This window comes from Paralichthys olivaceus, chromosome 9, assembly GCF_024713975.1.
Source record: "Paralichthys olivaceus isolate ysfri-2021 chromosome 9, ASM2471397v2, whole genome shotgun sequence".
NCBI classification, from domain to species: Eukaryota; Metazoa; Chordata; class Actinopteri; order Pleuronectiformes; family Paralichthyidae; genus Paralichthys; species Paralichthys olivaceus.
In genome coordinates this window covers 1,061,495-1,075,354 of record NC_091101.1, presented here as the reverse complement: position 1 = coordinate 1,075,354, position 13,860 = coordinate 1,061,495, and the positions used below count along the sequence as shown (strand labels likewise).

Here is a 13,860-nt window from a genome sequence, read left to right as displayed (position 1 = left end):
TCTCCTCTCCTCCATTATTCTCCTCAAGTCAAGGCAGATGGGCGCCCACACTGATTCCAGAAACTTGTTGTAGTCACTCACTCATGGTAAACTCACTTGAATACTATAATAATAATAATAATATTGATACTAGTAATACACTTTATTCATATAGCACTTTAAAAAACAGAAGTGCTTTGACTGAAAAGCAAGCAAAGTAAATAAAAAATTGAACAAATAAAAGCAGTAATATGACAATCAAATATTAATTTGGTCCAATTTTGAGTGAAAATGGCAGAGCAGATGTTTTGGTTGCAAACCTAACAATGCTCTACTTGGCTCTACTATTGCTCTACTACTTACTTGTATGCAAGTAGAGCTATATTTTATCCTGCACATTGAGGCCTCCATCATGAAATACAATGCACAACAAAAGACATAAAACAGTTTGTATTTTGTTACATGTGTCAAACATTACATACAGTACAAAATACTATGAATATATCTTAATATATACACATTTCACTTAATAGTAACATGCCATCGCCCAAAGATATCAGTAATCATATCTTCAGTTTTAGAGCATGCCATTACTTCTGACTATACGTGTTGGCAGCTCTGTGCGGTAAACACATTTCCCGTTAGTCTGCATGAAGGTGACTGTCATCTTATGCTCAGTGACCTGGAAGTAAGCCACGCCTCCTATTGTGTGATTGACAGGACTGGAGTAGAGCTGCCAGGACTGAGGAACACTGTCCTTGTGAGTGGTGTCAGGATCGCTGACCACCCCACTCCCACTGACTACATATGAGCTCCCATCATCCTCTCTGATGAACTGTTAAAAATACAGAGACAGACAGCATTAAAGGCATCAATGTTGTGCTCAATTAGACCAAGATACAGCGACAAAATTCATTAAAGGTTCAGTGTGTAAGATTTAGGTGAAAGGGAGCAGAAAGTGAATACAAAGCAATCCTAGTGATGTTTTCACTAGTGTGTTTTATCTAAATTGTACGATTGTTGTTTTCTTAGAATGAGCCATCTATATTTAAATACTTTATATTTACATGGGGAGCAGGTCCTCTCTACAGAGGCCGCCATGTTTTTACAGTAGTAAAAACTGGACAATCTAAACGCCTCTTGAGTTTTTATGACAAGTGAAGGCTGCCACAGGTTCTCTTTCATGTTTGGAAGAGGAGGGTAAGATGAGGGGTATTCAGCTGCAACATGAAGCTGCACAGTATAAGTAGGAAGTATAATTCAGGAAAACTTTCTCATAAACCGTTCCTGGCAGAGGCCGTCCACACAGAGCCCAGTTCTGCCGGAGGTTTCTTACACCTGGGAGTTTTTCCTCCCCGCTGTTGCTCATGCTTGCTCGGTGTGGAACAAGTTGGATTTTGTGTTTCTTCTTGGACTTGGACTTTTGTGCAGCACCCTTAGACAACTGCTTGTTGTGATACCGTGCTATATAAATTTGAAATATTCAATTACTCACAAATCTATCTCTCTATATATATTTTTTCTTATTAATCAGCTGATTGTGGGCATTTTGAATGCCCATTCAGATATTGCCACAATCTCATCCAGCCAGTCGTGCGGTTGTGATCAAATTTGAAATCCTTTCTCCTCTCTCCGGCAGTCAGCTGTCATTAGTGATCGCTGTAACTCCCCTTCAACCCAATCTCCTCCGGTTTAATCCGAAGCCATGGTCCAGTCCAGCAGAGTCATTCATAATTATTTCTCCATCAACCCCTCTGATGCCAATGACATCACATAGGGGTCAAAATGCCAAAAGTCTTAATTGCATAGAAATAAAAAAAATATTCAACTGTCAAGTTAAAGTCTCTCCTGATTGAACTGTTCTCATATCAACCACTTGTTTCCAATCTTATTTCATTGTAGGGCTTTATGCAGCACATTGATTCCCTCTTACACTGACACACACATATTGACAATCAACACATCTGTATGCTTAGACTGCAACACTCACATTGCACAGTAGATTCCGCTTGCTCCAACGTGTTTTACAGAGACACAGATAACTTCATAATGTTGAGGTAATTATAAAATTAAATATAAAACCATATCATACAAGTGGTAGATGAAGTTACCAGATATTCCATCACAGTGTATCATTCTATGTTATTGTTTCCATCTTTTCAATCCCCCCTCCCTTTCTGCTTCTGTTGTGCAGTGACTTTAGTTTTTTTACGGTCATTTTGTGCCATACAGACTTGCATAGTGAAGATAAGGCTTACAGTGTACCATTCTTAAGGCTGTCTTTACTCAGTAGCCATCACATTGTGCAATCATTTACTTCATTGAGATAAGTTGAAGCCAATTGTTGGACTGTAAGTTATACTACTGCAGGAAAAACAAATGCTCATCTTCCTGGAACAATATGTCAACACTGTGCTCATATAAAATAAATAAGATTTCATCTTTATGACTAATTATATTGACCAGTAATATCCGTTGAAACAAAGTATCATTTAACCCAATAACTATCTGGATGGTTTCTAATTTTTGGAAATGTATAAAACCTGTGATTGTGTAATGTGGGCACATGCCAGTCTTGGTGCCAGAAAATGATGCAAACTAGCTTTGAACTATCAACAAGTACAGTCTTTGTAGCACCCACTAGTGAATGCCACCTCCTGTACAGAGAGGGGCAATCTTGCACATACTCTTCTCAAACACAGTGTGATAAGTGGGATATGAAAAAGAATAAATAACTGTCAAAGAGATAGACAGACACATAACAACACACTGAGATACACTTCCTTGATGTGTATCATTTACACATGATATTTTTTATGATTGAGCGTGCACTCACTTACATACCTGCAGATTGTGGTCATGGCCAGACAAGTACACAGTGACTCTGTATTTCTTCAGCAGGGGCCTCAGTCTGTTGACCAGACAGGATGTTGGTCCATGATGGCCGATGGACCAGACAGGATAATGACCAGCCACCAAAACATAGGCTGATCTGACACATGTCATACATACTGGCACTTCAGTTAAAAGGCAACAACAAAACAAAATGTAACTGTATCACATCTTAGAGAACAACCACAGTTATGTCTCATTTGCTTCTGTTTCTGTATGTTAATTGAGAGTGGCATGATGATGCAGAAATCGTTTGTATTTAGTGCCGTGCAAAAATATTATAATTAATAACATGCATAATACAATCATGCACATAGCAATGACTCCAAACATATAGCCTTATAAAGATTTATCAAGAACTATCTTCACAGATAAGAGAAACAAGTAGCTCTTCACATCATCAAGTTATTTTTTGACAGCATGACGTAACAGAGGAATGTTTTTTGAGCAATGTTGCAGATCATCAAACACATTTTAATATAAGGTAAAGACAATGTGAGTACATCATTGGATTTATTGAAAGGAAAGAGTTAATCTAAATCCCCCATTGAAAGGTAATCCACCCCAAAACCTAAATACTGTTCTATTTGCAATAACTTTAAGTCTTTTACATCCCTGTGGAGGAATTTTTGAACCATTGCCATTGCAGGACTTTTTAAAATCCAGCACATAGGTTTTTGAGCATGAACTGTACATTCATGCTGTACTCTAAAGTCTTGCCACAGCATCATAACCGGGTTCAAGTTGAGAGCTAACATTTGGTGTTTGTCCTGATGCCTATGTAATTACATGCTCAGGACATTATGTGTTGCTCTACAAATTGTTTGGAGTGTCCAGGCAGTTGTATTGGCAGTTTGCTACTGCATGGCGTGAGTTTGGTTGCTTTGCAGCTTGTTTTTTCGAATTTAACTGTTGCTTATGGGTATCGTTGTGTTATTGCGAAGTTGTGGTCTCCCTGTTGTTAAAAAAAATCCACTGTGTGTGTGTATGTGTGTGCAGAGGTGATAAAAGCACACACATTCTTTATTCAAGTAGAGGTACAGATACTTGTATTAAAAATAACTTGAGCTGAAGTTTAACCACTTTTTCGGCTTCTTTAACCAAGTAAAAGTAGAAAAGTACAGGTTCTGAAATGTACTTTGACTTCTTTAACTGAACTACTCTTACTTCAAATAAAGTAAAAAACAATTCACTAAAACGGAGGGTTAAAGCAAAGATTTTTGAGCATGAAAAACTGTCCACAAGAAAATGAGTACAATGTATTGAATGAAGTATTTTCTTAAAAGGTCCAGTGTATCAGACTTAGGAGAAAGTGATCTATTGGCAAGAATTGAATATAAAATAATCCACCAGTGGGCAATCGTCAAAATTGTACAGATTGAACAGAATGGGCCCTGCTAGATTTAAATACTTTATATTTACATCAGGAGCGCGTCCAAACTGGACAAACTAAAGCTTTTGAGTTTTTATGTCAGCTGAAGTTCACCACAGGTTCTACTTCCCACCTCTGAGAGTGTTTATGTACATATGATATTCATTAGCGATATTCACTGCCACTAGATGTCGCACTAGCAGCAGTATCTCAAACCATAGCAAATGTGGAGGTAATCCTGTAATTCTCCATTTACTTTAATTAAATATGAATAGGTATATGTTTATATCAGTGATGTAAGTGTGGATATTTCAGTGGATAAGATGCATGGTGCTAAAAAGGGAACATTTTTATTAAGAGCACCTGCTAAAATGCAAAAATTAGACTTATTTTCTGTTCATTTTTTTTTTTTTCCCAAACAACACCTAGCATAATATAAGGAGATTCACTTGGGGGTTGGGGGTTTACAGATAGCAAGTGGCTGATCCCTTATGCAGTAGAACATGTACTTGTACAATGTAACTTGTACAATGCTCAATGATATAGATATCCATTTCAGATTTCTGCAACATACTTTGTAATTTTATCCATAATTAATTATGAAAATAAATCCGGTTTATGATTTGTGATATATGACAATTTGATTCTGACTGATCATAATTCAAGGTCAGCTTTAATTTGCCTCAATTCAAGATACCTTAAATGAAGTTTAAAGTTAGAATGTCATTGTGGAAATCCTGAACTAGAATTGTGACTAATGAAGCATTGTGTTAGTTCATGCAGGACACAGAGTCATGTGCTCAGCTACCGATAGGTTTATGGGTGCTCGTCAGTCACCCACCAATCACAGCCCATTCTCTCACCAAAGTGGTCCCTTTAAATATGACCTCATCCTCACTGATCCCTGCTAAGCTCTAACACTTTTAGCACTGTAATGGAAATTTTACATTTGTGTGTGTATAATTGCATAAACAGACATGTATGTGGAGGACTGACCAAATGGTTGACCAAATTGTTCATCTAAAAGGGCAACTTTAAGGTTTACGGTGGTGGCTTAAGAGACTTGAGTTTTATGGCCTCGAGAAATCACAACTTTATGGTATCTAGTATCTCTGATTGGGATCAAACAACTGGGATCTCACAGGGGGGTCATCCACAGAACATGTAAACAAAAGGACAGGATGTCTCCTCCACTGAGTGAAACTACAGAAGGGTAATATATACCTTTGCATGCTTAGTGGGAGGGGGCTGTGAGTTATAAGAACACAGATTCTCCTATGTTCTTTGCTCATTTGTGCATGTCATTCAGGTGATGTGTACCAATGAGTCCATCTGCAGATGCTGAATTAAACTTAAAGAAAGAAGTGTTTGACTTTGTGCTTGTTTCACAGAAACTGCCACCACAGCACCGAGTCCAAACACGGTTGTGGTAAATCATCTTAAACAAAAGTACCTTGCCTGCTACGCCCACTCTGCATATGTTCCCTGTTTTATCTCAGCACGCTGCTCGGCTAAACAGGGAACATCCAAAGAATGGAGCCTTCAGCGCCAATCATAACTGTGTCCCCATTTGCAACAAATGGGTAAATCATGACAAAGGGTTCCTGACTGAACTCGGAATTAAATGTTAATGTCTGAAACTATAATAGTTCAACTGAATTGTAGATATCTAATGTTATTTTAATTCTACCATTACCTGTCTTGACATGTCCTGTAGATGCTTGAGAGAGTGTCTGAGCCAGGGACAGTAGACATCACTGAGGTTCCATCAATAATGTGAGTATTGAAACGCATGATATTTTACAATATACTGTGATGTAGATTCTCAGAAAGTTACAGAAATTTGTGGGGAAAAATTGTTTGCAGATGCTATGAACGTCGTGTTAATTTCTGACACTCAGTTCACATTTATAGAGTTGGCTTGTTTTGTCAAGAAATCATCCATGTAAATTAAAAGTACAGGGAACAAATTATTTATCATGTATTGCTATATTTATTTCTTTACCATTTTCACTTTCAGTGTCGCCAGAGGCATTATGTTTTCAGCTTATCCATCCATCTGTCTGTCCCATTCATGTGAAAGTGATATCTCATGAACAACTACATTATGTAAGTCAAAGGTCGAAAGGTCAAGCTCACTTGACTTTGCATTGTTTTGAATACAAAGGAAATATCATTACATGTGGCACAAACATTCACTTGGACTCAATGATGACTTGAATAGAATTCAGTTGTCAAAGATCAAATGGCAAGGTCACTAGGACCTCACAAAGCACACTTCTTGCCTTGTAAATGCGATATATCTGAAATGCCTTGAGGGAATTCTTTCACATTTGGCACCAACATTCGCATGAAATTGGATTTCATTTTGGTGGTCAAATGTCGCAGTGTTCTCACAAAGTATGTTAATATTTTTCCTGAAATTGATATCTAAAGATCAGGTCATGGGAATGTCGTCAAACTTGGTAAAAACAGTAACTTCAACTCAAAGATGAAGGATTTTATTCCCTTCGAAGTTAAAGGTCAGAGTAACGTCACTGTGAATGTGATATGTTAGGACTGTCAGTAGGGAATTTCATTATATCTGGTAACTTGGAGTCACTGCTTGAGTGAATTTCTTATCAATGTTACATGAGTTGTCTCTTGGATTTTAGCCCTCTACCTGGTCAGGGGCCTAAACAGGGGCCAAAAGGACACGACTCAGAAACTTGTAGGCATTTTACATCTAGGAAAAGTGCCACCAATTGTCCAGCAGGCATGCCTCACAAGGTGCTTCCAACTTGGGTAGTGTGACTGGGTTGGCAGCCTCTTGGTTCTGGAGCTTTTTGGGAAAATTAGGATCCCTTTCAGGGCCTTCCCAAGGGCCTAGGTGCCCCAAATTTGACCCACTGGTCACGAGGGGCTCTTTGAGCCTGCATTACCCATTTTCACCAAAAACCGCAGAGGGGCCCAGGTGACCTTTTTGACCTTTGGTATCAATTAAGCCCATTTTTGAAGTTCCATTTTGACAGCAGTACCTCAAAGTAATGGTTAATATTCACCAGTGTGTTAGGTGAATGTGTATATGTGCTCAGGAAACTATTTGTAATATGGTCTGTTCGTGTAGCGTGAAGTAATATTGATAATTACATGACGATGATTAAGTTAACATAAGCCACATTAATCTCCTGCAATGCTAACTCTACGCCGTCTGTGGAATAGTAGTACACTGTGGCTGTGGAAAAACTATGTGACTAGTGTTGTTGCAAGCAGGCTATTTAAAAAAAAAAAATCTGAAATATTTGCGTTACTGAGTGTACTGTTCTAAATTGTGAGTTGCAATATATTATCAGTATATTAGAAGTAAGCCGAGTTAAAGATTATTTTGTGAAATGCTGTATTTGTTTATCTTACATGCTTATGTTTGCCCTATTACTGGTATCAAAGTTGTTTAATGAATGCAAGTGCTAGGTCACAGATTAGACATGTTAAATGTCTGTTTGGATGTACATTGTCTATAGTAATATTTCAGTATAGTCTATTGACGTATGTAATATTTCAGTTCTGTAGATATTCAGCAGTAATTGTACACATTGTGGCATTTGTATTTACAGTAGGTGGTTACCCTGATAATGAGTCATAATACACATGATCTGTGAAAAGTATGTGTCCATTTATCGTTCACTCAAATACTCCCCTTTTCAGGTATTTTACACTAGAAAAACAACTTCCGGCTACGGCGACCCGAATGTAGTTGCACTTCCTGGGTCCCCGGGGGAACGTTTACTGAAAACTTGGGGCCCCTGGCAGTGTGCAAAATGTCAGAGCTCCAGCTGGTCAGGGGCCCAAACTGCGAATCTTTCATATCATCTACATTTGCCACTGCCTGTTTATATCTTTGAATGACTTCTATTTTTGATATTTTATATTTCATGTTGAAAGTTGTTTGCACCGGGGATAAGAGGGAAACGCTATTTCAATTCTCTGTATGTCCTGCACATATGGCATTATTGATCATAAAGTTGACTTGACTTGAACACTGATAAAGTTGATTCAATATCTTGAAGCTTGAAAAAACTGTTGTGCTCCGTGGTCAATGACCTCCAGCTAGTGGACGAAAAAAAACATTGCACCCACCTTATCAAGTCACAATCACCATTATTCCTACACTCACAAACCATTAAAAAGCAATGATTTTGAGTGCAAATCCAATGGAAACGCAGTCGGTGGAACCCAAAGACTATTGTTAGCAGAAGTCAAGTGTTTTAGTGTTTCATCTTGGACACTGCCTTTGTATTTTGTTCTGTAGCCATGTCCAAACTATTCCACAAAGGGCCGAGTGGCTGAATGTTTTCTTGCCAATTCAAGATTCAACAATTTTTACTGTCCAATACACACAAGAACACACGTTCCCCTGTGAATTGAAATTCTTGTGCTGTCCTTTCTGGAAAACCAGCCGACCAAAATTGACATTCAAATACAATATTTACATCAAATACAATAAGAATATGAAACATGTTTAAAAGTAAGGCAAAAACAAGGTAAATGAGGTGAATAGGGTGAGGATTGTGCAAAACTGAGCAGTGCAAATTGAACATTCACAGTTAAAAAAATCAATAAAATGTATGCAATGTAAATGTAAACAGTACAAATGGAAGCAGCAGCACAACAGACACATATTACTACTATAATATTATAAATGTTATCATTATATACTGTTATTATTATTACATACTGTTGTTAACACTCACACTGTGTGGAGGCCCAAATCGTTCCTCCAGAATAGTGATAGGAGCACGTTTCAGGTCATTTGTAGTCGTGGTGGTGGTGGTTTGTAGTGCTGGATTTGTTTTGGAGAGCATCACATTTATATTTGTACTGTAATTCTGTTCATACTACCATAATTATATTCCACTGATAATTCTGTTTATATTTATACCGTTCATTCTGTTCATCCAGCCATATCTGCAATATTTATACTCTTGATATGGTCTAGATTTGCCATTGCCTCTGTGTGGCTCTGAGAGCACAAAACAACTGGAAACAGTGGCTCTGCGTGCACAAAAGCACTGGAGATGGCGAAAGAAGCTTCGAGCCACTTTGTGAACAAAGGTTCATCTTCTGAACTAAAGTTGCAATCTTGAGTGCACAAAACAGCTGCAATTTTAAGCTTCTGTTGCCATCTCCAGTGCTTTTGTGCACTCAGAACCACTTTGTGAACAAAAGTTCATCTTCTGAACTAAAGTTGCAATTTTAAGCTTCTCTCACCATCTCCAGTGCTTTTGTGCACGCAGAGCCACTGTTTTCAGCTGTTTTGTGCACACAGAGCCACTTTATGAATAAATCGCATGATGACCAGTGGAGAGACTGGCATTTAACCATGACGCCTGATCTATTCACCTTGCATGAATGCTTTCCGTTTCAAATTTTCTCCAAATCAGTGTTTTCCTGCCACACGATCATTGTATGTGGTTGATGACTATCTCCATTCTCATATCATGTTGTCAAACCAATCAGATGTTCTCCTGCTTGTAGACTTGCCAGAAATGCTGTGGGCAAAGGACAAATACGATGTGGGCCTCTTCAGAAACTGTGACCCAGTTACAATTACCCCAAAATCTGAATATCGACCATGTAAACAACGGTACCCAGTCAGACAGGAAGCTGTGGATGGGATACGCCCTGTCTCTTGCAGGCTGGTGTAATTATCCCCTGCCCTGATTTGCCAGTCCATACTCCACTGTTTCCAGTTAAGAAAATCAGAGTGTTGTATATTGGGGTAGCGATGATGAAGATGGTGAAGATGATGAAGGAATCGCCGATTGACACCGCTTGATTGTTTGAAAGGTTTATTACAAAAAGTTCAGCATCAATACAAGCACTGCAATCTGCCTGGAGAGAGATCCGGGGCCAATGTGAATCTCTTCTCCCTAACAGCTTCAACTCCCCGTTTTTATAGGAGAGTTGTTTTTGTGAATCTAAAGAAAACACATCTGGCTTTCATCCAGCCCACCTCATCTGTTTGGTAACAGGGAGGGAAAGGCACCAGCTCAAATTTAGGGTGACAGTTAAAGCCGTGACCTAATGCATTAATGTATACATTCAGTTTTTCTCAGAAAACCTAAACTTATAGGCCTCTGAATTCCTCAGGACCTATGGGCCTCAAACTCAGAGATCAGCTTCCTTTAAAGAGAACACAACACATGGCATTTCAGACACCACAAGAGATAAAGGTCAACCTATTGAGTGGTGATTTGTGCAGGATTTGAAGGCTGTGAATGACGCTGTAATTGCCCGATCACCCATTGTTCCCAACCTGTCCACGTTGCTTTCCCAAATTCCGCCTGATGCAGAGTGGTTTTCGGTTGTAGATTTATCCAATGCTTTTTTAAACGTTCCTGTCCACAAGGACAGCCAGTACTGGTTTGCTTTTAACTTTGAAAACAAGGCCTACACATTCAGACGCCTTTGTCGAGGCTACTGTGAGCCTACTTCTCTGCTAAACTTGACCCAGTGGCAGTGGCTTGTGTGCAGTGGCCGCCTGTGAAAAAGCAGTTCTTGCCTCACGTGACATCGTAGGCTACTCTGACTTGACACTTCTTGTTACTCATGCTATGTCTCTCATTCTCACAGAACAGAAGACCTCACATCTTTCTGCTGCTAGCTGTTCTTCTTGATATGCCCAACATCACAGTTAAACGCTGTTCAACCTTGAATCCAGCCATGCTTCTCCCGCTTCCAGATGATGGGTGGAGAACACAACTGTGTTGCTACAAGTCCAGAGTTCACCACAACCTGACCTTTCTGACGAACTATGACTTGATTCTGTATGTAAATGGGTCCGCCTCACGTGAACCCGGTCTCTGGTACTAACTTTGTTGGTTTTCTGTCTATTCTGATAGTGACATTCTCCTCTGGTCCTTTTCCTCATCACCTCTCAGCCCAGGCAGCAGAACTCATTGTGCTCACTGAAGCATGCAAATTGGCTACTGGTAAAACACTCACAGTAGCCAAATTTGTGTCTCAGATGTCACTTCGGCACTATTCGGTGGGTAACCTAACCAATACGCCGCCATACGCACTGAAACGGTGCCTGCTGAAGTCAAGTGCACAAGTGCGCCATCTAATAATAAATAATAATAATACCTTTATTTTATAATGCGCTTTTCAAGGACCCAAAGTCCGTAGAATCTGCTTGTCTTGACTACTTCCATCAAGAAATAACATGAAGATCTGTTCAAAGATATATATGAAAGAGTGTTATCTGCAATAGATGTCTGCTCCACCAGTGACATTTTCTGTAAAAAAATTGTTCTTGTATTTACTTTACGTTCCTTCAGGGTAGGTGCCTTGCTCATTTTGAGGTTGATTTAATCTGAGACAGAACCAATTATTACGGCCCACCTCTTCCCTGTATTTAGCTATGCGCGAAGTTTGCGAGAGTGGAAGACGGCAATGGACAAACCAAAGCGTAAACTTAAAGGTGGAGCTGAAAAGCTCAGGGCCAAAAGGCTCAAAAATTTAGCCGCAGACGCCGGAAAATTTGCTAAAATAACTGACATGTTCAGTGGAGGTGCTTCGGGAGCCCCCTCCACCTCAGGTGAATCAAGCACCACCAGCACCAGTGGACAGGGCGAGGGGGCTAGCTGTAGCGATCCACCCATGGAGACAGCACAGATGGTGGAAGAGGGTGACGGTAGTACTAGCCATGAACAGGGAGGAGGAGATGATGAGTCCGAACCCGAGGGTCATGGACTGAGTGAGCCGCTGCCGGTGCACCAGGTAAGCAGCTATTAACATAAGGATAATACGTTTAGATGATGGATTTGAATTTAGCCAGCCGCAGCGATATGAAAATGATGCGTAATAGTTGTGACAAACGGCTATGCTAATATGCTAATGAAAATGCTAGATGAATAGTCATGCTGCACGCTATCATGCCTGACGGATAAACAAGCACACAGCATAGCCCCACGATACACGCCGTTCACAGGTGGAATGCTGTAATAATAGTCGTTGGAAAGTTTTTATTACCACGTAGTATTACACTACTATGGCATTACACAGTGTATTTAGCGATGCAACTTGGGCCATTATGGTAATAGCTGAGCCAATTTATTACAGGGGTTGGTGGTTATTATTGAAGTGGTTGTCGTCGTCTTTTTTGTCGTCGTATGTGCCCCCCCCCCCTCTCTCTGTCCAAGGAGCTGATTGGAGTGAAGAGAGTAGATAAGGCCAGTTCATCGGCAGCTGCCAGGGGTTCTCTTCTCTCAACGTCCAGGTTTTCTGCCAGCTATCATGACAAATTTATAGATTCATTTTAAATAAACAATTGAGTGTGAAGTCACTGCACATTTCCTGGTGTTTTTTTGGTACCTGAAAGAGAGTTTTTTTAGTTAAATTGTGCACCTTTTCCACTAGGCCAGAACGTTTGTACATTTAGAAGACATAAGTTACGTCAATTTAATGGCAGATGTGCTCCGCTAATTATGTGGGCCGGTCTGAGCCAAAAAATGCCCAGGCCGTTTTGTTCTCCCAGTCCAGCCCTGCACTGATACTCCCACAGGTTGAGAATCACAGAGTGTCTTGTGATTAGCACATGAGCGTTCTGCCACAACAGTTGTCTCTTATGTTTCCTGTTTACCTGACTGTATAAAACCTTCTTCTTTCCCTATTCGGAGTTGTTCCACTCTGAGCATTCATGCTAAGTGTGAAACCCTCTGCAGAGCTTTCTATTAAATGACCTAAAGACAACTGTCTGAGAAACTCTTTATTTTACATCTCAAGATAAATTTCCACCACAAGTGTAACCACCTACTGTAAATACAAATGCCACAATGTGAAATTACAAGTGCAATAAGTACAGACGTGCAATAAGTACAAACATTTTTTTTTACATAAAGAGTAATTGACGTTTGGAAAGAATTCAATCCTAAGGGAAGACTATACATTTTTCTCAGCACCACATCAAATATACTCCAGGATAGATAATTTTTTCATGTTCAGTAAGGATAGTTATAGGATCGAAAATTGTGAAATTGGAGTGAGAGACATATCAGACCATAGTCCTGTATATATGACTCTGGCTATGTCAAAAGAACAAAAATCAACACTTTGGAGGCTAAATATAAATGTATTAAAAGGACCAATGAAGGAAGAGTTTATTAAAGAAATTTAGCTGTATGTGAGGGAGAATGATAATGGTGAGGTGTCTCCCTCGCTGCTGTGGGACGCGTGTAAAGCTGTGATTAGAGGTAAACGAATTGCTAAATCAACATACTTGAAAAGGCAAACACAGGAAAAACTCAATAAATTAGAATCAGAGCTTAAAAAATTGGAAAAAGAACATTAAAAAAATGTGGACGAGCAAATAAACCAAAATATCAAAAGAGTTAGAACAGAGGTAAATGACATCTCAGGACAAGAGATTCAAAAAAGCTGTTGTACATGAAACAGAGATACTATGACGCGGGAAGTAAATATACAAAATTGCTGACCTACAGATTAAAAAGGCAAATGGCATAGGGACTCAGCTACAAATCTACCAAAATATAAGACAGAAGAGATACATACATGTTTTGAAACATATTATAAGAATCTATATTCCCAACCAAAAATAAATAATAAACATCAGATAG

At 39.3% G+C, this 13,860-nt stretch overlaps 1 long non-coding RNA gene across 1 annotated transcript; it reads left to right on the top strand.

The window, feature by feature from the left end:
• The first annotated feature begins 2,404 nt into the window (after positions 1 to 2,404).
• LOC138411460 (uncharacterized) lies at positions 2,405 to 12,976 on the top strand. Its single transcript, XR_011244097.1, has 3 exons — positions 2,405 to 6,019; positions 6,264 to 6,352; positions 7,928 to 12,976. It is a non-coding gene; the product is annotated as an uncharacterized lncRNA (long non-coding RNA).
• The last annotated feature ends 884 nt before the right edge of the window (positions 12,977 to 13,860 follow it).